The sequence below is a fragment of the Elephas maximus genome, chromosome 1 (assembly GCF_024166365.1).
Source record: "Elephas maximus indicus isolate mEleMax1 chromosome 1, mEleMax1 primary haplotype, whole genome shotgun sequence".
In the NCBI taxonomy this organism is placed as follows: Eukaryota; Metazoa; Chordata; class Mammalia; order Proboscidea; family Elephantidae; genus Elephas; species Elephas maximus.
The window spans coordinates 42,817,547-42,845,426 of NC_064819.1; positions in this window are offsets into that span (position 1 = coordinate 42,817,547).

Sequence of the window (27,880 nt, forward strand, 5' to 3'; positions counted from 1 at the left end):
AGCAATGGGTAAGCAAAGCTGCTCCAATAAAATGTCAGAATCTGCTTACCCAGTGTCCAGACTTGAGCCATAATCCATTGACTGAAGAAGAAGACAGGCTACCAGGAGGAAGGACCTGCACCACCAGGACAAGTATATATGAAAATGATTTTCTAGCCCTTCTCCAAAGAGCTCTGTGGCCAAATAACCAGAGAATTGAACCCTAGGGAAAGGGAAATGCCCAAACATTTTGACAATGATGGACACAAGACCCTAGTTAGCAATAATATCCAGAGATCTGAAATGCCACTATGGCCTCCGATATGGAGACCAGGGAATAAATGGAACCCTAGCCTAGTTTCAGCTTCCATGAGTCCACTGGGTTCATAGACTCACCCAATAGTCATTTCCCCAGCCTCTGAGTGCAGAATGAGAGTGGACATATTTGATAATTGGTACAGCTCTCACCTTGGTTTATTGGCCTGTGGAATAAGAAAGAGCTCTCATAGTGATGAAAGCCAAGTTGAAAACTCTAAACTACCCCGCTACCCCCAGCCGAGATAGTCAATCAGAAACAATGTTTCATCCTGAAGGGAATGACAGAGATTAGTGCCACCCTTATAAACCTAAAGGATATTATTGTTGTTAGGTGCCGTCAAGTCAGTTCCAACTCATAGCGACCCTATATATAACAGAATGAAATACTGCCCCATCCTGCACCATCCTCATGATTGTTGTTATGCTTGAGCCCATTGTTGCAGCCACTGTGTCAATCCATCTCGTTGAGGGTCTTCCTCTTTTTCACTGATATAAGGAATATACAGATGGTGAAGCATAAAGGATATAGGGTTGGTGAAGTCCCTCGGTGCTACAGATGGTTAGTGCACTCAGCTGCTAACTGAAAGGCTGGAGGTTTGAGTATACCTAGAGGCTCCTCAGATGAAGAGCTTGGACATCTACTTCCAAAAAATCAGCCCTTGAAAACTCTATGGAGCACAACTCTACTTTGGCATACCTGGGGTTGCCATGTGTCAGAACTGACTTGATAGCAACTTGTTTATAGAGTTGGTAGTACCCGATTAAATCTTCGTTTAATTCACCACTTATTGCCACTTGTTGCAACAGCCAGAAAGATCCTGAAAGATGACAGAGTACTGCTACAAACTCACCCAAGTCCAAATGAAAACCAAACCCGTTGCCGTCAAGTCGAGTAGATTCAGACTCATAGTAGAAATGTCCCATAGGGTTTCCAAGGAGTGCCTGGGGGATTTGAACTGCCGACCTTTTGTTTAGCAGCTGTAGCTCTTAGCCACTGTGCCAGCAGGATTTTGTAAACACAGATAAATGGTATAACCATTGATCTTCTTTTCCATCCCAAAGGAGGATCAAGAACAATTCATACTCACTTAGAACAAACACCAGTATACATTTACAGTTTTGCCCAGGGCGATAAAAACTCTTCTAATCTGTGTCATAATACAGTCTGCAGACACTTGAACCCTCTGGACACCGCAAAACATCTCACTGGTCCACAGTATCAATGACTTCATCCTAATTAAACCAGACAGGCAAGATTGTTGTTGTTGTTAGGTGCCGTCCAGTCGGTTCAGACTCATAGCGACCCTATGCACAACAGAACGAAACACGGCCTGATTCTGCGCCATCCTTAGAATTGTTGTTATGCTTGAGCTTATTGTTGCGCCCACTGTGTCAATCCACCTCATTGAGGGTCTTCTTCTTTTCTGCTGACCCTGTACTCTGCCAAGCATGATGTCCTTCTGCAGGGACTGATCCCTCCTGACAACATGTCCAAAGTATGTAAGAAGCAGTCTCGCCATCCTTGCCTCTAAGGAGAATTCTGGCCGCACTTCTTCCAAGACAGATTTGTTCATTCTTTTGGCTATTCTTCACCAACACCACGATTCAAAGGCTTCAACTCTTCTTCGGTCTTCCTTATTCATTGTCCAGCTTTCACATGCATATGATACGATTGAAAATACTTGGCTTGGCTCAGGCGCACCTTAGTCTTCAGGGTGACATCTTGGCTCTTCAACACTTTGAAGAGGTCCTTTGCAGCACATTTACCCAATGCAATACATCTTTTGATTTCTTGACTGCTGCTTTCATGGGTGTTGATTGTGGATCTAAGTAAAATGAAATCCTTGACAGCTTTAATCTTTTCTCCGTTTATCATGATGTTGCTCATTGGTTCAGTTGTGAGGATTTTTTTCTTTATGTTGAGGTGTAATCCATACTGAAGGCTGTGGTCTTTGATCTTCATTACTAAGTGCTTCAAGTCCTCTTCACTTTCAGCATGAAAGGTTGTGTCATCTGCATAACGCAGGGTGTTATGAGTCTTCCTCCAATCCTGATGTCCTGTTCTTCTTCATATAGTCCAGCTTCTCGGATTATTTGTTCAGCATACAGATTAAATAGGTATGGCGAAAGAATACAACCCTCACACACACCTTTCCTGACTTTAAATCAATCAATATCCCCTTGTTCTGTCCGAACAACTGCCTCTTGATCTATGTAAAGGTTCCTCATGAACGCAATTAAGTGCTGTGGAATTCCCATTCTTCGCAATGTTATCCATTGTTTGTTATGATCCACACAGTCGAATGCATTTGCATAGTCAACAAAACACAGGTAAACATCCTTCTGGTATTCTCTGCTTTCAGAAGGATCCACCTGACATCAGCAATGATATCCCTCATTCCATGTCCTCTTCTGAAACTGGTCCAAATATCTGGCAGTTCCCTGTTGATATACTGCTGCATACCGTTTTTGAATGATCTTCAGCAAAATTTTGCTTGTGTGTGATATTAATGATATTGTTCTATAATTTCCACATCTGGTTGGATCACCTTTCTTGGGAATAGGCATAAATAGAGATCTCTTCCAGTCAGTTGGCCAGAAAGCTGTCTTCCATATTTCTTGGCATAGACGAGTGAGCACCTCCAGCGCTGCATCTGTTTGTTGAAACATCTCAGTTGATATTCCATCAATTCCTGGAGCCTTGTTTTTTGCCAATGGCTTCAGAGCAGCTTGGACTTCTTCCTTCAGTACCATCGGTTCCTGATCATATGCTACTTCTTGAAATGGTTGAATGTCAATTAATTCTTTTTGGTATAGTGACTCTGTGTATTCCTTCCATACAGCAAGTCTATTGGATGCTATGGTAAGGCACCAGCACTGCAAGAGGTGAGAGATAAACTCTATGAGATTTCAGGGCCCACCATATCAATATAAGTTTAGGGATCCAGAGGTCTGGGGCATACAGGATACCCCCTCCAAAGTAAAGGACTACAAATGGGGTGGCTTAAAACAACAGAGATTTATTCTTTCACAGTTCTGGAAGCCAGAAGTTCAAAATCGAGGTGTCTCAGGGCCATGTTCTCTTTTGAAGGCTCTAGGGGAGGATCCTTCCTTGCCTCTTCCAGCTTCTGGTGGTTTCTGGCAACCTCCAATGTCCCTTAGTGTGTAGATGTATCACTCCAGTCTTTGCCTCTGTCTTCATATGGCACTCTTCCCTGTGTATCTCTCTATGTCTCAAATTTCTCTCTCATAATAAGGACACCAGTTATTTGACTTAGGGCTGACCCTGAATCTAGGATGATTTTATTTCACGATCCTTAATTTAATTGCATTTGCAAAGACTCTATTTCCAAATAAGGTCACATGCAGAGGTACCACGGACACAGTGCAACCCACTACAGCATGTAGCACAAAAGGCCGTCAGCTCTGAGTGGGTTGCAGAGCAGGCTATGTATAAGGGAGTGGTCCTGCCAGTTGGGCCATACAACCTAGCAAACTCTATGGCATGGGAGATGTCTCTGTAGGGAAAGATGCGTGTGGCAAGCCTCACTAGGATAATTATAGCACAGTTCCCAAGGGCTTGGGAGCAAAGCCTTGCTATCTGCAGCAGAGTTTATGCACTTTATGGAAAGTATAGTTGGAGTGCCAGATTTGTGTCACAGGTGACCACACAGCCAGACCTGCCTATTATGAGCCAAGTTCTATCAGATCCATCAAGTCATAAGGTTGGGTGGGCCGAGCCAAGCAATCCCTCACCTGATGAAATTGGTACTTCAGCAATCAGGCACAAGCAGGATTGGAGAGCACAGGTAAGGTGCACCAGCAGGGCCCAGACCCTATGTCACCATTGTGTTACATCAGTGCCCCTTCCCCAAGCACACAGATGGCCCAGTGGGCAAAGGAGTCTTTATGGCCAGCTGACACAGGAGAAAAAGTGCTGAGTTTTGTGCACATAGGGTCAGCTCAGAATGAGGGTGCAAGACAAAGATAGACCACTGCTGCACCACAGTCCTCCTCAGAAGTGGCGTCCAAAGACAGCACCACTAGGTGACTCTGACCAGCCGAGGACCTCTGAGCACAAGAGAATCAGGATGGGGAGTATCGGCTGTCTTTTCAGGACCAGTTGCCACAGCAAGGGCTATAGTTTGTTGCACTACCCTTCCTCTTACAGGGCTCTCCAGGAAATGAGTCTACCGGGGTGGTGGGAGCGCTGCTCTGAGAGCTTGGGTGAAGCAGTGAACCCAAACCGTGCAGGCTGGGCTAGTGGTTTCTGGGCTGTTCACCCACATGCCCTCTTCAAGACCAAGGATTTATCCCTCAGCTGTGAAGCAGGCTGCCTGCCCCAACCTGTGGCTGCCAGCCCTCTCCAGGGACTGCATTAAGCTGGTTTTCCCAGCCCTCCCACTACTGATATTTTTGAGCAGAATCGTTCTTCTTGGTGGAGCTGTCCTTGAGCAACATCCTGGCTTCTACCCACTAGGTGACCCCCTTCCACTCATGACAACTAAAAAAGTCTCCAGGTATTGCCAAGTGTCCCCTGGGGGGCAAAATCATCTCCAGTCAACAACCTCTGCACCAGACAGAATACTATCACCTTGTCCAAGATCACACTCCCTCCCAAGCAGCCTGTGTCTAATAATGGGTCATCTCGGGGGTCCAAGGGCTTGGCTTCCTTGCCCTAACTTGGGCCATCCCAGCAGCACAGCCACCTGTGCAGTTGCCCAAGCCTTTTCTTGTGGCTGCTTCACAGCCCCAGCTTCTCCCTTGCCCAGGTTCCCTTCCTCCCAGGAGCACTCCCTGCCTTGTGAGTCCAGTCCCCAAGTCTCGCTCTCAGAGTCAGCTTCCTAGAGAAGTCTTCCACTGCTCCAAATCTGCCTTGATTAAAAAAAAAAAGTGTGTCTTTGCTGTCCCACTTTCTGGGTGAAAATATCAGCACTTTCTGTCTCATCTTCATGAGTTTATTCAACAACTTCTGCCCATTTGCTATCCTCAACGCACCATGCTTGGGAAACATCAGAGAAGAAGACAGACCAAAGTCTAGGACTGGCTGCATAATGTGTGGGACCCCTTGTTCAAAAATTTAAGGATTTCAAGGCAGTGACAGCAGACTACTGATCTGAGGTGGGCCCTTTCCGGTGCACACCCTGTCTCGCAGCCCAGGTCTCACACCCATGAAGCTGGCCTCCTCTGGTGAAGTTTTCAATTTCAAGAGATTACCTTCTAGCTAGGGAGGCAAGTATTAGATAGTTAACCATGTCATAACTTGTCATACTGCACTTGTGAGAAGTGTTAGGCTGAAGAAGTGCAGGCTCCTACGCAAGCTTGCAATAAGGGAATCAGACCCTTCAGGGGAGTGCAGTGTTGGGGACAAGAGGCCTAGAGACTCATGAGATCACAGCCACTTACCCTGATTCTTCGTTATCCCCATGAGCTGTTAGCCTGAAAACTGGCAAGCAGCAGTTTCTTATTTAAGAACTCTGTCCCCCAAAAAGAAAACGGGCCATGGACATATGGCTTCCTCCAAATGCAGTGGTGGTTCAGTGGTAGAACTCTCACCTTCCATGCAGAAGGCCCAGGTTTGATTTCCTGCCTGTGCACCTCATGTGCAGTCACTGCCCACCTGTCAGTGGAGGTTTGTGTGTTGCTGGACAGGCTTCAGTGGAGCTTCCAGACTAAGACAGACTAAGAAGAAAGGCCTGGTGATCTACTTCTAAAAACCAACCAATGAAAATCCTAAAGATCACAACAGTCTGATTTTCAACTCATTATGGGGATGGTACTAGACTGGGCAGTGCTAGGTTCTGTTGTGCATGGGATCGCCTTGTGTCATGGCCAAATTGACAGCAGCTGACAATAACCAAATGCCACATCACACTCTCTTCACACAGAAAAGGCTTCATTAAGAGAAAAAATTATTGTTAAAACAAAATGAATAGAAACATAAGGAGGTCCTTTACTGGTTTAAGAAAATAAAATTCAAAATATTCTGAGACATATTAGGGAATTAGAGGGGATCAGATAGTCTACAAAAGGAAGACTTAGAAGCTGGTTGAATTCTGCTCTAACAGCAGGAAGGCCTCAGTTCTAGACCAGCACTGCCTAATTCAGAGAGAGTCTGTTCAGTTTTCTGTTCTTCTTATGAATAATGAACAAAATTGATCTGTCATTTTGGATTTCATGAATATTGGTAGGGTGATCCTTTTAAGATACTTTGAGCTAGCTCTTCTAGAAACACAAACCTGTCTTCACTTAAAGAGAAGAAAATCCATGCTTATTGTACACCACAGCCACACACAGTCATGGTGAATGGTGAATGCCCTCTAACCAACTCCAAATTGTGACATAGGAAATGCTTAACCTAGACCTTCATGAGTACTCACCCTCCTGGAAAAAGTATGCAGCAGAGTTGTATCCTTTCACCTAACTTATTCATTCTGTAGTCTGAACAAATAATCCAAGAAGCCAGAATATATAAGAGAGAACAAAAAAAAAAAAAAAGAGAGAACACAGCATCAGGGCTGGAGGAAGACTAATTAACAACCTGCGATACGCAGACAACACAATCTTGTTTGCTGAAAGTGAAGACTACATGAAACACTTACTGATGAAAGTTAAAGACTACAGCCTTCAGTATGGATTACACCTGAACATAAAGAAAACAAAAATCTTCACCACTGGACCAATATACAACAACATGATAAACGGAAAAGAAATTGAAATTGTCAAAGATTTCACTCTACTTTGATCAATAATTAACTTTCATGAAAGCAGTAGTCAGGAAATCAAATGATGTGTTGCACTGAGCAAATCTGCTGCGAAAGACCTCTTTAAAGTGTTAAAAAGCAAAGATATCACTTTGATGACTAAGGTATGCCTGACGCAAACCAAGGTCTTTTTAATTACCTCACATGAATGTGAAAGTTGAATAATGAAAATGGAAGACAGGAGAAGAATCGATACATTCAAACTGTAGTGTTGGCAAAAAATATCGAGTATACCTTGGACTGCCAAAAGAATGAACAAATCAGCCTTAGGAGAAATAGAACCAACATGTTCCTTAGAAGTGAAGATGGTGAGAGTCCAGCTCACTTACTTTGGAAATGTCATCAGGAAAGGTCGATCATTAGGAAAGACATCATGTTTGGTAGAGAGTCAGCGAAAATGATGGAACCCTTCAATGAGATGGACTAACACAACAGCCACAACAATGTACTCCAACACACCAGTGATCAAGAAGATGGTGCAGGACCAGGCAATGTTTTGTTCTATTATACACAGGGTCACCATAAGTTGGAATAGACCTAATGGCAACTAACAATAACTTTCTCTGGGGTCTGCAGCCACAGAGGCCTACAGCAACAATGGGGGCATGAGGCAGGGATAGAGGCTGTGCTTGGCCCGATAGCAGGGCCTCCTCCTCCCTGAGATGGACCTGGCCAATGCTGCTCCCAGAGAAGTGCTGCCCTTCAGCTACATCACGTTCATTGCCACCCCTGCCTCCTCTATATGCAGCTCATGACACAATAAAGCCCTGACCGATTAGGGGGACAAAGACAAAAAAAAGGTTCTTTTACAGTTTAGTGATACAAAATAACTTTCTTAGAACTGCAGGGCTGGCAGGACCATAATTCAGAAATACTCAGGGAGGGTGGGAATTAGCTTCAGGGAGGCTGTGAGTTCACTGAAACTATAAGCAAAATTATGTGTGCATATATATATGTGTATACACTTATTTTTTTCCTGAAGAGAGCCCTTAGCTTTTTATCAAATATTAGCCCAGAAAATGCTAAAAATCATTGACTCAGGTCAAACGCTGCCTCCACAGGATCTCTACCAAGTGGTCTTGCAGACGGGAAATAATTGCCTCCTGAAGAGCCTCCCCAGCATGGGAAAGCTCGGGCTGTTCTTCATTGCAGTGAATGATAAAAGTCAACCTTTCCTAGTGAAATGCCAACAGGTCACCCCGTGGTAATCCCCCCTACCAGCCTCATAGTTACTGCACTTGCCGAGGACTATGGTTTCCTTCCCTGTGTGTCTAGCCTTTTCCTGACAGAGCCAACAGTCCCCTCTGTGAATGATTTGATGGGCACTGGAGAGGCAACCCACCTCTTCTCTCCCAGACAAACCAATATCTTACATCATTCACTCTTAGGGGTTAACCTGGGAACTGGAGAAGTCAGCACCAGTAGGCATTGCTCTAGTCGAGATTGTGAACTTGGTAAGGATCATGAAGAACCTCCCTGCTAACCCAGGGTAGACATGTGGAATAAGTGAGAAACTGCACTTGTTACTGCAGCATGACTCAGGCCATCCTGGCTGTATCAGGCCGCTTTTTACTCTTACAGCATAAGCATCACATATTCATTTCAGCATTCGAGGCACCTGCCCAAGCTACCCAGCACCCCACAAGCTTCCTCAGATTTCTCAAGATCAGAGTGCTGCATACCAAGGAGGTCTGTGGGGAGTGTGCACATTCTTCCCTTGTTCCTGCTTTCATCCACTCAACCATGTCTTCCATCAACACAAATGTTGAAGTGAGCTTCAGCATTCAGGAAATTTTATTACGTATAAATCTATGCTAATAAAATGGAAAACTGCAATCCAATTGAAGTGAGAAGAAAGATATGGAAAATTAGAATAGGTCAATACCATGGTGTTATGGATTGAATTACAAAAATGTGTGTGTGTCAACTTGGCTAGGCCATGATTCCCAGCACTGTGTGGCTGTCTTCCATTTTGTGATGTGCTGTGATTTTCCTATGTGTTGTAAATCTTAATTTCTAGATGTTAATGAGGCAGGATTAGAGGCAGTTATGTTAATGAGGCAGGACACCATCTATGGGATTAGGTAGTATCTTGAATCTATCCCTTTTGAGATACAAAAGAGAGAAGCTAACAGAGAGGGGAAGGACCTCATATCACCCAGAAAGAAGCACCAGGACCGGAGTATGTGTTTTGGACCCAGGGTCCCTGTGCTGAGCAGCTTCTAGACCAGGGGAAGACTGATGATAAGGATCTTCTCCCAGAACTGACACAGAGAGAACACTTTCCTGGCAACTGGCACTCTGAATTTGGATTTCTAGCCTCCTAGACTGTGAGAGAATAAATCTCTGTTTGTTAAAGCCATCCACTTGAGGTATTTCTGTTACAGGAGCACTAAATAACTAAGACACATGGAAGAAATTGAAAAAAAAAAAGTTGTAGAAGAATTAGCTCCAGAACAGTCCTACAAACTAATTGTTTTCTAGGCTTTTAAGGGCTTTTTTTCCTTCTGGACTTTTAGGGAATAATAATTTTAACTCAATAAAAACATGAAAATCACATCAAGTAATTTTACTAACAAAGAAAGCAAAAGGAAAAAATCTCTAAGTAAATATCAATTTTGAATATCAATACATAAACCCATGATAAGGTAGTGTATCTCCTAAAAGTTAAGACTGATTCAAATCTTTGCATCAAAGCAGATGATGCTCTCACAGATGATCAATACATACACAAAAGTTACTTCGTAAAATTTCACATTCATTTCAAGTTTCGTTCCTAATGAAAACTTCCAGAAAACCCAAACTTGATGCTACGTAAAATATGATAAAGAATATCTATTTCAAACCAACACCCAACATCATACATAAGGGTGTAAATAAGAGACAATTCTATTAAAGTCAAGAAAAAGAATCCCACGATGACCACTCTCATGGTGTGAACCTGCTACTGTTGATTAGAAACAACACAGTGAAACAAGAGGGATAAAAGAGGGATAAACATCAGTGAGTTATCTACAGATTATCTACAGGTACGAGTTATCTACAGGTACTAAGAAGTTAGCTGAAAATTGCCGACAATATTTCAGAACAAGTTAGCGATCGTAGTGAGGAATCCTTTTACAACAGAAAGTAATAATAATAAAAACATTATCTACATGCTGGCAAGAACTAGAAACCACAAAGATGTTCACAATAGCTTTACAATATATGAAATGCCTATGAATTACCTTAACAGAAAATATAGGTAACCTATATATTTTTAAAAAAGCCCACAAAGCTTGATAACATGACCAAAGAAGGAGAGGAATAAATGGCAAGAAATAGCAGGTTGCAGGATGGGAAGCTACAGTTCATCCATGTGAATTATCCTGAAGAGGACAGTAATGGTTCAGTGGTAGAAGTCTCTCCTTCCATAAGGGAGATCTGGGTTTGATTTCAGGCCAGTGCATCTCAGGCACAGCCACCACCCATCTGTCAGTGGAGGTTTGGTGTTGTTATGATGGTGAACAAGTTTCAGCAGACCTTCCAGACAGACAGACTAGGAAGAAAGACCTGGAGATCTACTTCTGAAAATCAGCCAATGAAAACCCAGTGGATCACAGTAGTCCTAACTGATCATGGAGATGGTGCAGGACCAGGCAGCGTCGTGTTCCCTTGTGCATGGGGCCAACACCGAGGCAGGTGGCAGCTGACAACAACAAATTATCCTCAAGTGAATTTGAAATTTTAATGCAATCTCAGTTACATTTTTTTCACTTAAAAGAGTGATTGTAAATTTCAACTGCAAGAATAAATGGAGGAGAATAGCTAAGAAAAATTAAAAATAATATATCTAAAAATGACAATGAGAGTTTTTTTTTTTTTTTTCTTATCACAAGCTAATATGTATTATGCTACATAGTTAAACAGGCCTCTATTAGTGCAAAAAAGAGGCAGACCAAATTTAGGAACAGGACACAAAATTCAGAAACAGACACAAGTGTATATAATTATTTGATATAGGGAAAATACAACATTTTATGTGGTTAGGGAAAGGACAGATGTTTAATTAAATGTAATGGGAAAACCACTTCTCTACCTGGAAGAAGTTAAACAAGCTTTTTACCTTACTCCAAAATAAATTTCAGATGGATAAAGAGATAAATTGTTAAAATGAAACTTTAAAAGAAGTAGAAAAATTTAGGTAAATATTTACATAATTTTCGTGTTTGAAAGGCCCTCTTTGAAAATAACACCAAAGGCAGGAATTGTAAAATAAATCATCAGTAAACCTGGCTGTATGTAATAAGTTACATAAGCAGAAAAATATTTGCCATAAATATTCTAGATAAAGGACCAGTATCCTTTATATATAAAGAGCTATTGCAAGTCAGTGTGGAAAAGACAAATTCTTTGTCCACAATTCCACTTCCTGAAATTCACCCTAAGGAAATAAGCGGCGGCGGGGGGGGGAGGGGTGATTATTATAGTGCTTGCCCCTCAAGCTTCCCATGGAGTTGGTCCAGGAATCTACCTAATTTAGGAGAGAGTCAAGCAGCTCTGGACAAGTCTTGTCGGGGCTGACTGCCAGCAGGGAGAGCCACATGATGTGCATGGAAAGTTCCTGGTAGGAGGGGGGCTCTGAGGAGGACCTAAGGGGTCGACACACCAGGAGGGTGTCAGGGTCTAAGAATGCAAGGCTCCCAGTTTGGGAACCTAATAAAAAATTGCAACACTCAGGAGAGTGTCATGAATGGTTGTGTAAAGAATCCTCTCGAGGATCCTAAGACTCCGAGCAGTCCCCTTCAGTGTCACCCGTTTCTTTTTAAAGTTCAGCAGGAAAAGAAAGCTGAGAAAAATTAGGTTAGTTCCCCAGACTTCCGTTCTCGAAAGAGAGGAGACTGGGATTGAAGGCAGATCCTCTGTCTTCAAATTCTCTGCTCTTCTACTCTGTATTCTTTCTTGGCACCTTTAGAAATGTCTCCGCTTCTTGTTTCACATATGACAGTGGTAAAAGGAAGTATTTTTGTGGGAAGCAACTATGTGGTAACATGGAAGCTGCGTTTGGTAAGGGCAGACTTTCTTGGACTGTGTAGGTGAACTGTTTCCATAGATGTACCCAAGAGATCTGGGGTCTGAAAGTGGAGCTCCGTGCACATAGGGTCAGATTTCACCGTGCAGCTTTGGATCATGGTTCCCAGCGTATGTTTTCCTTATTAAGTCATAAGTCCTGCCATTTAGTTGTGAAAAGAGGTGAGTAATAGGTGATTTACAGTGCAGAGGCCTCCCTAACTCTCCAAAAATTTGGTTTCTTTGTTTTTATCTGGAGATGGCGAGTCAGGCTTTGAGAACGTCCTCGCCTTAGGAGGGATGTTTGTGAGACATTTGTCATTAGTGAGTTACCTGAACCAATTGATCTGACCCCATGTTATTGAAGGATTTAAATATATATATATATATAATTTTTTTCCACACGGACTTATAAAGATTATAAAAGTGGAGGTTAAATTTTGTTCCCCAGGCTTTCATTTCCTCTCTGACTGCTTTATTTGACCTTTTCAATTACAGGATTCATGTTAAACCATAGTCAACATAAATATTCTATGCTTCTTCCTTCAAGTCCAGAGGTCAGCAAAATTTTCTGTGCAGGGCCATATAGTAAATATTTTAGGCTCTGTGGGCCAGATGTTCTCTGTCGCAATTACGCACCTCTACCATTTAAAAAAAAAAAAAAAAACCTCTACCATAGACAATACAAAAACAAGTGGTTGGAGCTGTGTGCCAATAAAACTTTATTTACAAAAACAGGTTGTGGGCTTCTCTTCTAGCCAAGATTCTCAAACTTCTCAGCTGCTTTCCACTTAGTCTATCTTTTTTCTTGCTTCTTCCACAGTTTTGTGCAGCATCTGTAATGTATTTGTTGTTAGTTGCCATTGAGTTGACTCTGACTCATGGTGACCTTACGTGTAACAGAAGGAAATATTGCCCAGTCCTGTGCCAGCTCCATGATCTTTGATATATTCGAGCCCATTGTTGAAGATATTGTGTCAGGGCTTTCCTCAGTTTCTCTGATCCTCTACTTTACTAACTAGGATGTCCTTCTCTAGTGACTGGTCTTTCCTGATGACATTTTGAAGGTAAACACGATGAAGTCTCTCCATCCCCAATACTAAGGAATGCTTTAGTTGTATTTCTTTCAGGGTGCTTTGTTTGTTCTTCTGGCAGTCCATGGTATAGTCAGTGTTCTTCACCAACATTGCAATTTGAATGCATCAATTCTTCTTCTGTCTTCCTTTTTCATTGCCCAGCATTTGCATGTATTATGCAAATGAAGTGATTGAAAAGACCATGGCTTGGGTTAGACAAACCTTAGTCATCAAAGTGACATCTTTGCATTTTAGAACTTAAAAGAGATCTTTTGCAGCAGATTTTCCCAGCCCACAAACAACCAAAAAGGAGAAAGTTGCCTTTTGAACATTTTAATACCTGGTGAATCTTAATATACTCCTTCCTCTGGATTGCTATTTCCAAGATGCTACAGCTGTTTCCTTAAAAATCTGACTATTTTGCATTTTTAAATCTGGTATGAAATGCTTGGAACTGCTGAGATGAGTCTAGCAACCCATGGTGCTAAATTTGTAACCCAATGTCTTAGACTGGGCTGTCTAGAGAAGCAAAACCAGTAAAACATATGAACATCTATATAACCCATTGCCACTGAGTTGAGTACAACCCATAGTGACCCTGTATACAGTGATTTATATCAAGGAAATGACTCACACGGTTGTAAAGGCTGGAATGTCCCAAGTCCATGGGTCAGGCTGGAGGCTTCTCCTGATTCATGTAGGCACAGGGGCTGGCGAGCCAAAGATGGGCAAGTCAGACTGCAGGGTTCTTGCTCACAGGCTGCAAAGACCAATGAATCTCAAGATCGGCAGGCAAGATGGCAGGTAAACTGCTAGCTCAAGTCCCAACCAGAGGCCAGACAAACAGGAACCAATTCTAGGATCCAGGGCAAGCAAAAATCTGTGAGCCTTGCCAGAGAGTCCACCTATATTGGTTGCAGGGCACATCACCAAGGAAATTCCCTTTAACTGATTAGCTACTCACGGCAGATCCCATCACAAAAGTGATCACGTTATATCAAATCTCATCATGGAAGTGATCACATCATCATATGACTGCCAAACTACATCATAACAGCCAAACCACTGAGAATCGTGGCCCAGCCAAGTTGACAAGCAACCTTACCGATCACAGTCATAGTATCCATGGTTTAATGCTGTTTGTGATCAATTAAGAGTGCTTATCTTCACTCCTTCTAGCTACTATTTGCATTAAGTACACTTGCACTTGAAGGAGAAAACCATTCTAATAGCTGAAATCCCCTGATCACCTATAACCTTTGCTTCTCATATATGCTGCTAGAACCTTCACATAGCACTTAACCCTTACAGTACTGAATTCAGAAATAGTTACATGCCATAATACCTTGTGAGCTACCCTATTCTTATCATATCACTAAATCATCCCAATACCTCTGTGAATAAGTCCTGGTATCCCATTTTTTCATAGATTATACATGCAGAGAGGTTTACTGTGTTGCCCAGAAGTGCAGCCAAGATTGAAGCCTAAGTCTGTATGATTCCCAACTTATGAAATACAAGATGTAAACAGGGCTAATGTGTTTTCTGTTGTATACATGTTAGTTGTATCATGTTAGGTTCAAGCATGACTTTATAATTGTCTTTATTTAGAGATTGTGTATGGTTTGAGATGTGTATGGATGCCAAGTTGTTGAGGGGTGGAATGTGATGGTTAAGGTCATGTGTCAACTTGGCTGGGCCATGATTCTCAGTGGCTTGGTGGTTATGTTGTACTTTGGCAGCTATGTAATGATGTAGTCACCTCTATAATGAGATTTGATATAATGTAATCACCTCCATGATGAGATCTGCTGTGAGCAATCAATCAAATGAAAGGGAGTTTCCTTAGGTGTGTGGCCTGCATTCAATATATGCAGACTTTCTGACAAGGCCTGTGGGCTTTTGCTCACTCTGGATCCTGCATCTGGCTAACTCATCATCTGACCTTCAGTTCGTGGGACTTGAGCTAGCAGCTTACCTGGCAACCTTGGCATTCATCAGCCTCCTGAGCCTGTGAGCCAGAGGCCTGCTGACTGACCTGCCAATCTTGGGTTTGTCAGCCTTGTGGCTGTGTGAATCAGGAGAAGCCTCCAGTTTGACTCACAGACTTGGGACTTTGCAGCCTCTACAACCATGTGAGCTGTTTCCTTGATATAAATCTCTCTGTGTGTGCATGTATATGTATGCATGTATATGTATATATACGCACATGCTTCACTTATTTTGCTTCTCTAGAGAACCCAGCCTAAGACACCCTTTCTCCATCTTCTCTTTCTAGAAGGCAGTCTCTGCTGATCGCAGTTGAATAATTTGCAGAGTTGAGTAGTGGCAGAGACTAGTGGGGCATATGTGAATTATGATAGTCTGAGAAACAATGGAAAATAATGAGGTATACTGGAGCAACATGGATAGACCTTAAAAGCATGGTGTTGTGTGGGAAAAATTAATAAAAAGAATGCACTTTATATCAAAACGCCACTTATGTGAATTAAACCACATAACCATACAAGACAACCCAATATATTTTATAAAAAGAATACATAATTATTTAGGAACTCATATAAAGCACATTATACTGGGCCTGGGGGCAGAAGTGGGGGAGTAGGTGGGAAATCAGAGTCAAAAAAAAAAGCAAGAGAGAAGTCTTGTACAGGCTACTTAGAAATATAGTTGAACACTCCTCTGCCCTTGAGGTCCCCAAAATGAACAAGGCAAAAACTTACTTGACAAAGCAAATAACCTCATTGTACTAGACAGAGGGTGACGATGTTTAGATGCCAGCACTTAGCTTCAGATGGGGAAGTTTCATGATGAGATACAGGACAGGAAAGATAGAAGCAGAGAAGAGAATTCTCTCTGCTACGTGAAAAAAAAGAAAGAAAAAGGAACAATGCTCTGGAACAGTGGTGAATGTTCCTATGTTTATATAAACATGTTCTCTTAAGAAAGTTGGCTCCTTGAGATAAGGGCCATATCTTTTGTACTTAATATAAAACCTCTCTGCAACACCTTGCAAAGTATGGTTGTCCCCCAAATAAGTAAGAGAGGGCAGCAGTAATATCAATGTAAAGTACTCTTATTGGATTCTCATTTCTGATGTTCATTCTGCTTTTTCAAATGGTGGCTGATCCCTAGTGTCAATGGACTCACTATGTTCTGGATCCCATTTGACAAAGTACAGAATAAAGAAGACTGCCTGTGACCCCCAAGGGGGAAAAGCATCTAGCCCCTGCCTCTTGGAGAGTGTGTTCTAAAAATAGTGCTGTGCTTTCTGTTTCGAGACAGCATATACATCTTTCCATTCCCTGCCTCCCACCCTACCCCAAGGTAATGAATATCAAACTTGGAAAAGAAAATAATGAAGGGCTTCTCCCCCAGCAGTCAGGGGCCAAGAAAACTAGGCTAAGCCCTTTCTCTTGCCTCCAACTCAAATCTTGGACACATGTGATTGCATTTTGAGGACTCACTACAGCTGTGTGTATTGGCCAGGGTTCCATTCGGGGAGCTGATTTGTAGGGTAAATATACGTAGTGTATGAAAGAGGGATTCATTTATTTCTTTCCTCTCCTGACTGACCTTGGGTCTTGATTTATCTCAAAACCAGGAGAATTTTCCTCTTGGTAAAGGTAGGCTAACTCTTTCAGCAAGTCCTTGGTGGCTCCTGCCATCAAAAACAATCTATATGCTGAATGCACAGAAACATTTCTGAATTTAAGAAAGGTGATGTTGGGGGTAGCAAGGAAGGGAGGAGATGTGAGAAGAAAGAGAAGCCTGGATAACCTGGGGAAGAAATTACGTCTAGGTAATCACATACATTTCAATATAGACAAGGCATAGAGTTTGGGGTTGGATCTATTCCCCAGTGCCATCCCAGGACGCTTGCTTTTTCTCTTGTTAACCGAATGCTGTTGGGGAGTCCTGAGTGGTGGTGGCCTCAACCCACTGGCTGACCTTCTCCTGACCCCAAGAATGAAGAAACAGTGAGGTTCTGTGTTCTCGCAGAGTTGGGCCTTCCTGTGACCCGCGTGAAACCTCTCTGCCCCTTTCCCACAGCTCTGCAGTAAAGCTTGCTGCAGTTCTTGGTTTATTTTTTCAGGTGAGTAAACTCTGTATCAAATACTGGTTTCTCAGTTGCTTTTAATTAGGCTTCTGGATTCCACTCTTTCATCTCAGTGAAATCTGCGTCACTTTTCTTCAGCTATTTTTGGTTCTAAAGCCAGGGGTTTGCTTTTATACAGCTAATTGAAGGCACACAGGAAAGGAGAAGAAGGCTAATTCCAATCATTTGAGATTTTTTATGGTTATGATAAACCACACATATTTTAGCAGCGGAAAGCCGTTTTCTAAACGTTCACTCCACAACACTTCCCTGAGGCGATGGAGTGTCAACTCATTAGAGCTCCAAGTTCAATATTGGGGGACTTTTCTGAGGTCCCTGGATTCCAGGTAGTGAGTGGCAGAGCAGGTGAGATGTCTTGATGTGGCCACAAAGCCCCTCCATCATTTCCGTTTTCTGGTGGCCAACTCATTCCCTTCAGCTTTGGCCAAGACAGTCTCTGGGGGTATAGCGATTGTGTGGTGTGTTTACAAAGCTCTGGGTGAAGGCTCAACCAGACGCCTTCTACTAGCAATGGAGAACAAAGTTTGATGTTCATACGCTGTGAAATGTCAGCCAACAGCCAGATGCTTGTTTAATTCCAAAAGGGCTGTGTATTTTTCAGTAAAATTTTATTAAGTCCCAATTCACGATTCCTTTTTGCCCTTGGGACCAAAAGATTTTGTGAAAACTTTATTCATGAGGTATTTATAATTTGTTGTTTCTACCAAAGGTTATTTAGTAAACAAGCTCTAGATCTTGCCAGAATAAGAAAAGTAGGTTTATGTAGAGCAAATATTTAAATTTGTCACTGTTATTCTGTTCTTATAATTGATGGATAGTATTACAGATGTTCCTTAAAGCTTCTTCAAAGGGGAGGGCCTACTTACTCATTACCAAAAGACTCAAAATCATATTTACATTTGTATCTCGATATAATGCTTTCCTCCAAGTCCATACCTAGAGGCAAAAAAGCTACTTCCAATTTTAAAAATAAAGCACTTAAATGGATCAAAGACAGAGTAAACTGGTAATAAATCTAAATTCCGTGCTAAAGTTGCCCTCAGGAGACAACAAATGGGAAAAATATTTGTATTCATCTCACAGCCAAGGAACTAATGTACATAATTTATAAATAGCTCCCACAAGTCAATAAGAACAACTGCTCAGTAGAATGGACACTTGAAAGAAAAATTCACAGAAATGTAAATATATGAGAAGATGCTCAACCTCACTCAGAATAAGAAAATGCAGATTAATCCACACTGAGATTCTATTTTCCAACACTTGCCATTATTTTTTACGGCGGGGGCATGAGTTTCATGGATAAGTTCACCGATAAGAATCAGCATGAATCCAGTCCCCAAAAGGTGGAGATTGATCCAGTCCCCACCTTCTCACTTCTTCATCATCCCTGACATCAGCTGCCTATGTGGCACACTCTCTCTCTCTGCTGCCAGCTATGTGGAGCAAAGGCAGATCTCACAGTTAAAAGGACATCATCCTTTAGATGGCCAAATAGGTAGATGCCAGCCGCAAGTTTGGGAATCCACAAGAAACCTTCACTTTTACCTTCTGGCTCCCCTCCTCCTTTGGGATAATTTGATCATTCAGTGGAATGACTCACTGAAGTCCTAGAGAGTACTATCCTTACAATTAAAGATTTATAAAAGCAAAAGTATACAAGTCAGGGTTGTCATAAGGAAGCGATGCATGGGTGAGGTTTGGGAAGGTTCCCAATGCTGAGGTACCACGTCTCAGGGAGAGTGTGCCACCCTCCCTTCACCAAGCAGGAAGCTTTTCATAAACTTTTATTGACCTGTCCTGCATAATATGCTAAGTCACGCTCCCTAAGCTAGTTGATACCGGCTTCCCAGGTAAGTCTTTTCTGGTCTGGCCAGCCCCCATTTGCCAGCTCAAATCCTCAGATGTGGCCTGGAAGTCCCAGACCAAGGCATCCCGATTACTCCAGGGGTTATTTCTCTGGAATCAAGGACAAAAGCCACCTTACTTTAAGCAAAAACCAAAGCCACTGCCATCAAGTTGATCCCAACACATAGCAACCTTACAGGACAGAATAGAACTGCCCCACAGGGTTCCCGAGGCTGTAATCTTTATGGAAACAGACTGCCACATCTTCCTCCTGCAGAGCAGCTGGTGGATTCGAACCAAAGACCTTTTGTTTAGCAGCCAAGCGCTTTAACCACTGCACTACCAGGGCTCCTTCATCTTACTTTAGGTAAAGCTAAATTCTTTACACCACATGCTTTGATGGCAAGTAGTAGGGGAGAAGGCTTTTATAAAAGGCTGATGGGAGTATAAATTGGTTTTGATTTATCTGGGGAATTTGGCAATATCTATTAAGATTTTCTTTTCTTTTTTTTTTATTCTTATTAAGATTATAATTGTTTGTAGCCTTTGACCCAAAGTTATTTTTCTTAGAATTTATTCATATATAGAAAAAATAAAATAAAATATTGTGACATTGGCTGCAATAGGAAAAGATTAGAAACAACCTAAATTACATCAATAAGGGGCTGGTTAAATAACGTATTATAATGCTGCAATGGAATGTTATTAAAAAAAATTTTTTTGTTGTTGTTATACAGCTATAATAAATGAGAAATCCTTGTGTTGATATTAAACAATCTCTATTATATAGTATTAAATAATAAAAAGTTTAGTGTCTATGATACATTAACCACTTGTTAAAAGGAAAAAAATAATAATAAAGGGCAAAAGTAATAATATAAACATGAATGTGTATCAGTTGTATATAAATAAAATATCTCTCAATTTATATATAAGAAATGTACTTGCCTGTACACAGAGAACTAAGTGTGCTGGACAACTAGGCTGGAAGGAGAGTTTTCACCATAAAACCTTTTGTAATTTTTGAATTTTGAACCCTGTGGATCTATTAAAAAAATAAATAAGTAGATTTAAAATCATTTCACCAACAATAAGAAGAAATAAACGAAGTAGGTCTTATTATAACATGGCTCTTACAGACTTTCTAAACCACACAGAATTTCATGAGATGTATAGGGAGTATGCTTCAAAACAGTCAACCATACTTAGGCAAATTTTTTGAAAGTGAAACAAACAACGTCCTGGGGTGTTGAACACCAGCCGTCTCTACCTTTATTCCTTTAGCACTCACTCTTCCCTTGTGATCTGATGTCGATGGTCAACTGTGGGTTAAGTTGCTGTTTTCTCATCTAGACTCCTTATTACACATTTAAAAGGAAAAAAACGAGTGTATTTGATAAGCAAGAAAATCTGCCCAAGCACACTGAAATGATCAGGGCTTTTTTTTTTTTTTATTAGCTAGAGACTGGTTGCAAGGGCTTTCTGCCACTGTCTGTATCCAGAATCCACATTAGAAAATATGTTATAAATGCACTAACCCAGCAACTCCACCCCTAGGTATATATACCCAAAAGAATTGAAAGCTGGACTCAAACAGATACTGTGCATCAATGTTCATTGCCGCCCTATTCACAAAAGCCAAAAAAGGGAGAAACAACCTAAGGGTCCATTAACAAAATGAATAGACAAAATTGATATACTATATCCATAAAATGCAATCTTAACCAACTAAAAATAGAAGTGAAATGCTGATACATGCTATGACATGGATGAACCCCAAAACATTATGCTGAGTGAAATAAGTCAGATACAAAATGACAGATACTGTATGATCCCAATTATATGAAAAATCTAGAATAGCCAAAAGTATAGAGACCAAATTTATTAGTGGTTACCAGGGACTGGGAAGAGGGGAAATGGGGGGTTATTACTTAAAAGATACTGAGTTTCTATTTAGGATGATAAAAAAAAAAATTGGAAATAGTGGTGATGGTTGAACAATATGGTGAATGTAAATAATATCACTGAACTGTATACTTTAAAATAGTTAAAATGGCAAAGTTTTTGTTAAATGTATTTTACCACAATAAACTATTAAAAATAAGTAGATTAGCCCCAAAAGGTTACAGCAATGTTTGACTTAATTAACTCATGGCTTTCTTGCTCTGCTATGGAGACTGTGATTTCATGCAAACTGGGGCTGGATTATATTTATATTTGACTCAGCACTAAAATTGGAGAAGTTGTGATCATAATGGAAACGTGCTATTGAAATATGCAATCAAGACACCAAAATGTTTTGTCAACTCAATAAACTCAGACACAGCCAGATTTTGATGGGAGATGCTTAGCTGAATTACTTTAAAAAGTACATTTCATCTTTTATAGAACAGTTTTAGATTTATAGAAAAACTTGAAGATAGTACAGAAAGTTTCCATACACCCACACCCAATCTCCTAATATGGTGCATTTGTCACAATTAATGAGCAAATATTGATACATTTTTTTGTTTACTAAACCCCATAGTTTATTCATATTTCCTTATTTTTTTTACCTAATGTCCCTTCTCTGTTCCAGGATACCACATTATATTTAGTTGTCATGTCTTGGCCATGACAGTTCCTCAGACTGTCCTTGTTTTTGACAACCTTGACGGTTGTGAGGAATACTTGTCAATTATATTGTAGAATTTCCCTCAGTTGGGATTTGTCTAATGTTTTTCTCATGATGAGAATGGGGTTATGGTTTTGGGGAAGGAGCCCTGGGGCAGGGGGCAAATGGTTAAGAGCTCAGCTGCTAACTGAAAAATTGGAGGTTTGAAACCACCCAGCCACTCTGCGGAAAAAGACCTGGAGATCTGCTTCCATAGTTTACAGCCAGGAAAACCCTATTGCGTAGTTCTACTCTGTCACATGGGATCACCATGATTTGGAATCCATTTCGATGGCACCTAACAACAGCATGGGTTTTGGTAAGGAAGACCACAGAGGTAAAGTGCCATTCTTACCACATCATATCAAGGGAGCGTGCTATCAACATGGCTTAATCACTGTTGATGTTGACCTTGATCACCTGATGGCAGTATATGTCTGTCACATTTCTTACTGTGCAATTACTCTATTTTCCTCCTTTCCCACACGGTGCTGCCTAGAAGGAAGTCACTACAGGCAATCCACACATAAGGAGTGGGGTGTTATGCTGGTCTTCCTTGAGGGTGGAGTAGCTACACAAACCAGCTGGAATTCCTCTGCACTGAAGATTTGTCTCTTCACCCCATTATTTATTTTTTCGATCATTTATTTATAGCAGTCTGGGCTCATTGGTATTTGTTTTATACTTTGTGTTATAATCCAAAACCACTTCATTTACTTAGCTGTATTTTTTTTATTAAATAGAAGGGTAGTTTTGAGATTATGCACCTATCAGTTTAGAACCCAAAGCTCATTGCTCATACAACTCTGTGCCATAGTACTGTCTTTTGATGTACTCACACTGTCACCATATTTCCAAAAACTTGTTCATTCCACAAGTATTTACCATGTACACTCACTGTGCTAGGTGCTGGTGTTAGCAGTGAGTGAAAAGGCTCAGTGCCTGCCTATCCTTGTGCATTTCAATCTAATTCGTGGCTTATTTGTTGTATAGCACCATGGCATGGGAAATCTGGGGCAACGGCATAGACAATGTCATTCCTGTGCTTGAGAAGGTCTCACAATCATTTCCACAGGCAAGAAGTACACCAAAACTCACATAAGAATAGAGAGAAAAGTACGTATCGAATAATTATAAGCCAAAATGTGACCGGTGGGCAGAACAAAGTTAATCAAGAACAGTTTTCTTGAGATGGCATAGGAATGGATTATCTTAGAAAAATTTTGTTAAAAAAAAAATGGGGGATATGAGACAATCATTGGAAGGGACAAAGGAGTCAAATGCTAGTGTTTTTGAAGACAGAATAGATGAACTACACATAACAACAAGGAGGAGAAAGTGGTAAGAAGACAGCCTATAGGCGTAAGATTGCCCACAGGAGTAGCCCCTCTAAAGTTGAAAAAGGGGTACGGGGTGAATTTCAAAGAGTTGGAGAAGGGGGAAATGTTCTATCCACTGAGAAGCGGGGACAGAAAGTACACTCTCATTGGGTATAAAAGGGAAAATAGGTTGTAGGCTACCTGAAAGAATGAAGTAAAGGGAAGAAGGTGGGCCTTCTCTGCAGGTAAGACTGCCAAGAATTCATAAGTGTGTTAGAAATAGCTATTAAGAATTTCATTGGTGGGCCCAAGATGGCTGACTAGGTAGAAGCTACCTCGGATCCCTCTTGCAACAAAGACTCGGAAAAACAAGTGAATCGATCACATACATGACAATCTACTAACCCTGACCATCAAACACAGATCTAAAGAGTTGACTTGAGTGACAGAGACTGAGAACGAATAACCACAGGGAAGCAACAACTGCTTTTGGAGCCTGGAGCCAGCATCCCAGTCAGAAAACCTTGATGCTGGGCTTTGGACTGGGAGCAGAGGAACTGACCACGGCTTCTGAGACAGCACAAGCACAGGACGCAGGCCTGACCCTCGGGGGCAATCTCGATCCAGCCAATGCACACAGTCTACAAACCCCTCGGGAATCTCAGATAAAACAGTCATCACCAGACAACATAAGTAACTTTGTCTATATTCTGGTGTGCTACTCTCTCCTATTTATCTGATCCCTCCCCTCCCCTTCCCAGTCGGCTTCATTAACATTGGAATTTCCTGAGCCAGAGAGTGAAGTGCGCTGCGGTTTTTCTTTCTTTTTTGGTCTTTTCCTAACCCTTCTCCTGGCCTGAGAGAAGCAGCTACAAAAAACCCAGGGACCAAAAATCCTTCCCTAACTGGACTAAAAACACAGAACCAGCTCCAGCCAAGCATATGAGATCCACAGTCTTGGGCTTTCATTCCTACAGGGAACAAGGTGACTATTACAATGCAAAGGAAATTCTGATAGGGATCTGACTGTAATTGTTTTAGCGGATTACTGGAAAGACAAGTTTCCCAGGTCTGACACCTCTGCATATTTGACAGAGCCCTCACTGACCCACAATGGAGAACTGAGGGCTGAAGCTCCCCCCAAACCACCTAGCTTCTTGCCTTAGGGGTTGAAGGATGGTGACACCTACCAATCTGTAGAGGTACCTGCATTGGGTGCCTAAGGTACAGCTGCAGAGCCCACCCACCAAAGTGCTTTAGGAATAGAGACACACCTACCTCACTGGCACTTGGGGGAAGCCTGTCAGCATCCTGACCCCCCTGGAGTGTGACCCCCTGCTGCTTCTAGAATCTGGTGCACACAACTATCACCACTACTTCTCTAGGTGGATAGGTGACAGTCTGAACCACACACTTGATGACCCAAAATCAGATTCTACTCAAGAATAGTGAACGGACTCTTAGGCTTATATCTGGTAACAGCCCAAACCAGCTGGTAATAGGACATAAGTGATTCAAGAGCTACAACAATCAAGACAACACAATCTAGTAGCCCATCTACGTATATTGAAAGAAAACAAAACAAGATAAGACTCAGTGAGCAAATATAAAATAAATCATTACAATATCTTATAGATGGCTCGGAGACAGCAGTCGATATCAAACCACATAAAAAGCAGACCATGATTGCTTCTACAACTCCCCAAACTAAAGAATCAAAATCTTCCCCAAATGAAGATACAATCCTGGACTTGCCAGATGCAGAATATAAAAAACTAACTTACAGAATGCTTCAAGACATCAGGGAGGACCTCAGAAATGAAATAAGGCAATCTACAGAAAAAGCCAAGGAACACAATGATAAAGCAGTTGAAAAAAACCGAAAAGATTATTCAAGAACATAGTGGAAAAATTAAGAAGCTGCAAGAATCCATAGAGAGACAGCATTCAGGAATCCAAAAGATTAACAGTAAAAATTACAGAATTAGACAACTCAATAGGAAGTCAGAGGAGCAGACTTGAGCAATGGAATGCAGAGTGGGAGATCTGGAGGACAAGGGAGTTGACACCAATATATCTGAAAAAAAATCAGATAAAAGAATTTTAAAAAATGAAGAAACCGTAAGAATCATGTGGGACTATATCAAGAAGAATAACTTGCGTGTGTTTGAAGTCCCAGAACAGGGAGGGATAACAGAAAACACAGAGAGAATAGTTGAAGATCTGTTGGCAGAAAACTTCCCTGACATCATGAAACACGAAAAGATATCTATCCAAGATGCTCATTGAACCCCATATAAGATTGATCCAAAAAGAAAATCACCAAGACATACTATCATCAAACTTGCCAAAAGCAAAGATAAAGAGAAATTTTAAAAGCAACCAGGGATAAAAGAAAGGTCTCCTACAAAGGAGAATCAATAAGAATAAGTTCAGACTACTCAGCAGAAACCATGCAGTCAAGAAGGCAATGGGGTTACATATATAGAGCACTGAAGGAGAAAAACTGCCAGCCAAGGATCATATATCCAGCAAAACTCTCTCTCAAATATGAAGGTGAAATTAAAACATTTACAGATAAACACAAGCTTAGAGAATTTGCAAAAACCAAACCAAAGCTACAAGAAATACTAAAGGAAATTGGTCAGAAAATCAATAATATTAGATACCAGCACAACACAAGGTCACAGAACAGAATATCCTGATATCAACTCAAATAGGGAAATCACAAAAACAAATTAAGATTAATTTTAAAAAGAAAAAAAATGCTCAAAACAGGGAATCATTGAAGTCAATATGTAAAAGATCACAATAATCAAAAAGAGGGACTAAATACAGGAGGCATAGAACTCCCATATGGAGAAGGAAACAAGGCAATATAGAACAATTCAAGTTAGGTTTTTACTTAGAAAAATAGGGGTAAATATTAAAGTAACCACAAAGAGGTATAACAACTCCATAACTCAAAATAAAAACCAAGAAAAACATAACGACTCAGCAAACATAAAGTCAACTACTATGAAAATGAGGAACACACAATTCACAAAGAAAAATGCCTCAGCACAAAAAAGTAAGTGGAAAAATGAAATTGTCACCAACCCACACAAAAAGGCATCAAAATGACAGCACGAAACACATACTTATGTATAATTACGCTGAATGTAAATGGACTCAATGCACCAATAAAGAGACAGAGAGTCTCAGACTGGATAAAGAAACATGATCCGTCTATATGCTGCCTACAAGAGACACAGCTTAAAAAAAAAAACTTATTATTATTATTTTTTGAGACACAAACAAACTAGAACTCAAAGGATGGAAAAAATATATCAAGCAAAAAATAGCAGGAGTAGCAATATTAATTTCTGACAAAATAGACTTTAAAGTTAAATCCACCACAAAGGATAAAGAAGGACACTACATAATGATTAGGGGGACAATAGACCAGGAAGATATAACCATATTAAATATTTATGCACCCAATGACAGGGCTGCAAGATACAAAAAACAAACTTTAACAGAACTGAAAAGTGAGATAGACATGTCCATAATTATAGTAGGAGACTTCAACACGCCACTTTCGGAGAAGGAGAGGACTTCCAGTAAGAAGCTCAATAGAGACACGGAAGACCTAAATACTACAATCAACCAACTTGACCTCATAGACTTATACAGAACACTCCCTCCAACTGCTGCAAAGTGTACTTTTTTTCCTAGTGCACAGGGAACATTCTTTAGAATAGACCACATATTAGGTCATAAAACAAACCTTTGCAGAATCCAAAACATCGAAATATTACAAAGCATCTTCTCAGACCACAAGGCCATAAAAGTGGAAATCAATAACAGAAAAATTAGGGAAAAGAAATCAAATACTCGGAAACTGAACAATACCCGCCTGAAAAAAGACTGGGTTATAGAAGACATTAAGGAGGGAATAAAGAAGTTCAAAGAATGCAACGAGAATGAAAACACTTCCTATCAAAACCTCTGGGACACAGCAAAAGCAGTGCTCAGAGGTCAACTTATATCGATAAATGCACACATACATAAAGAAGAAAGAGCCAAAATCAGAGAATTGTCCCTACAACTTGAATAAATAGAAATCGAGCAGCAAAAGAATCCATCAGGCACCAGAAGTAAATAAATAATAAAAATTAGAGCTGAACTAAATGAATTAGAGAACAGAAAAAACAATGCAAAGAATTAACAAAGCCAAAAGCTGGTTCTTTGAAAAAAATTAACAAAATTGATAAACCATTGGCCGGACTGAGTAAAGAAATACAGGAAAGGAAACAAATAACCTGAATAAGAGACGAGATGGGCCACATCCCAACAGACCCAACTGAAATTAAAAGAATCATATCAGATTCTTATGAAAAATTGTACTCCAACAAATTTGCAAACCTAGAAGAAATGGATGAATTTCTAGAAAAACACTACCTACCTAAACTAACACAATCAGAAGTAGAACAACTAAATAGACCCATAACAAAAAAAGAGATTGAAAAGGTAATCAAAAAACTCCCAACAACAACAAAAAAAAGCCCTGGCCCGGATGGCTTCACTGCAGAGTTCTACCAAAGTTTCAGAGAAGAGTTAAGACCACTACTACTAAAGGTATTTCAAAGCATAGAAAATGATGGAATACTACCTAACTCATTCTATGAAGCCACCATATCCCTGATACCAAAACCAGATAAAAAAAGACACCACAAAAAAAGAAAATTGCAGACCTATATCCTTCATGAACA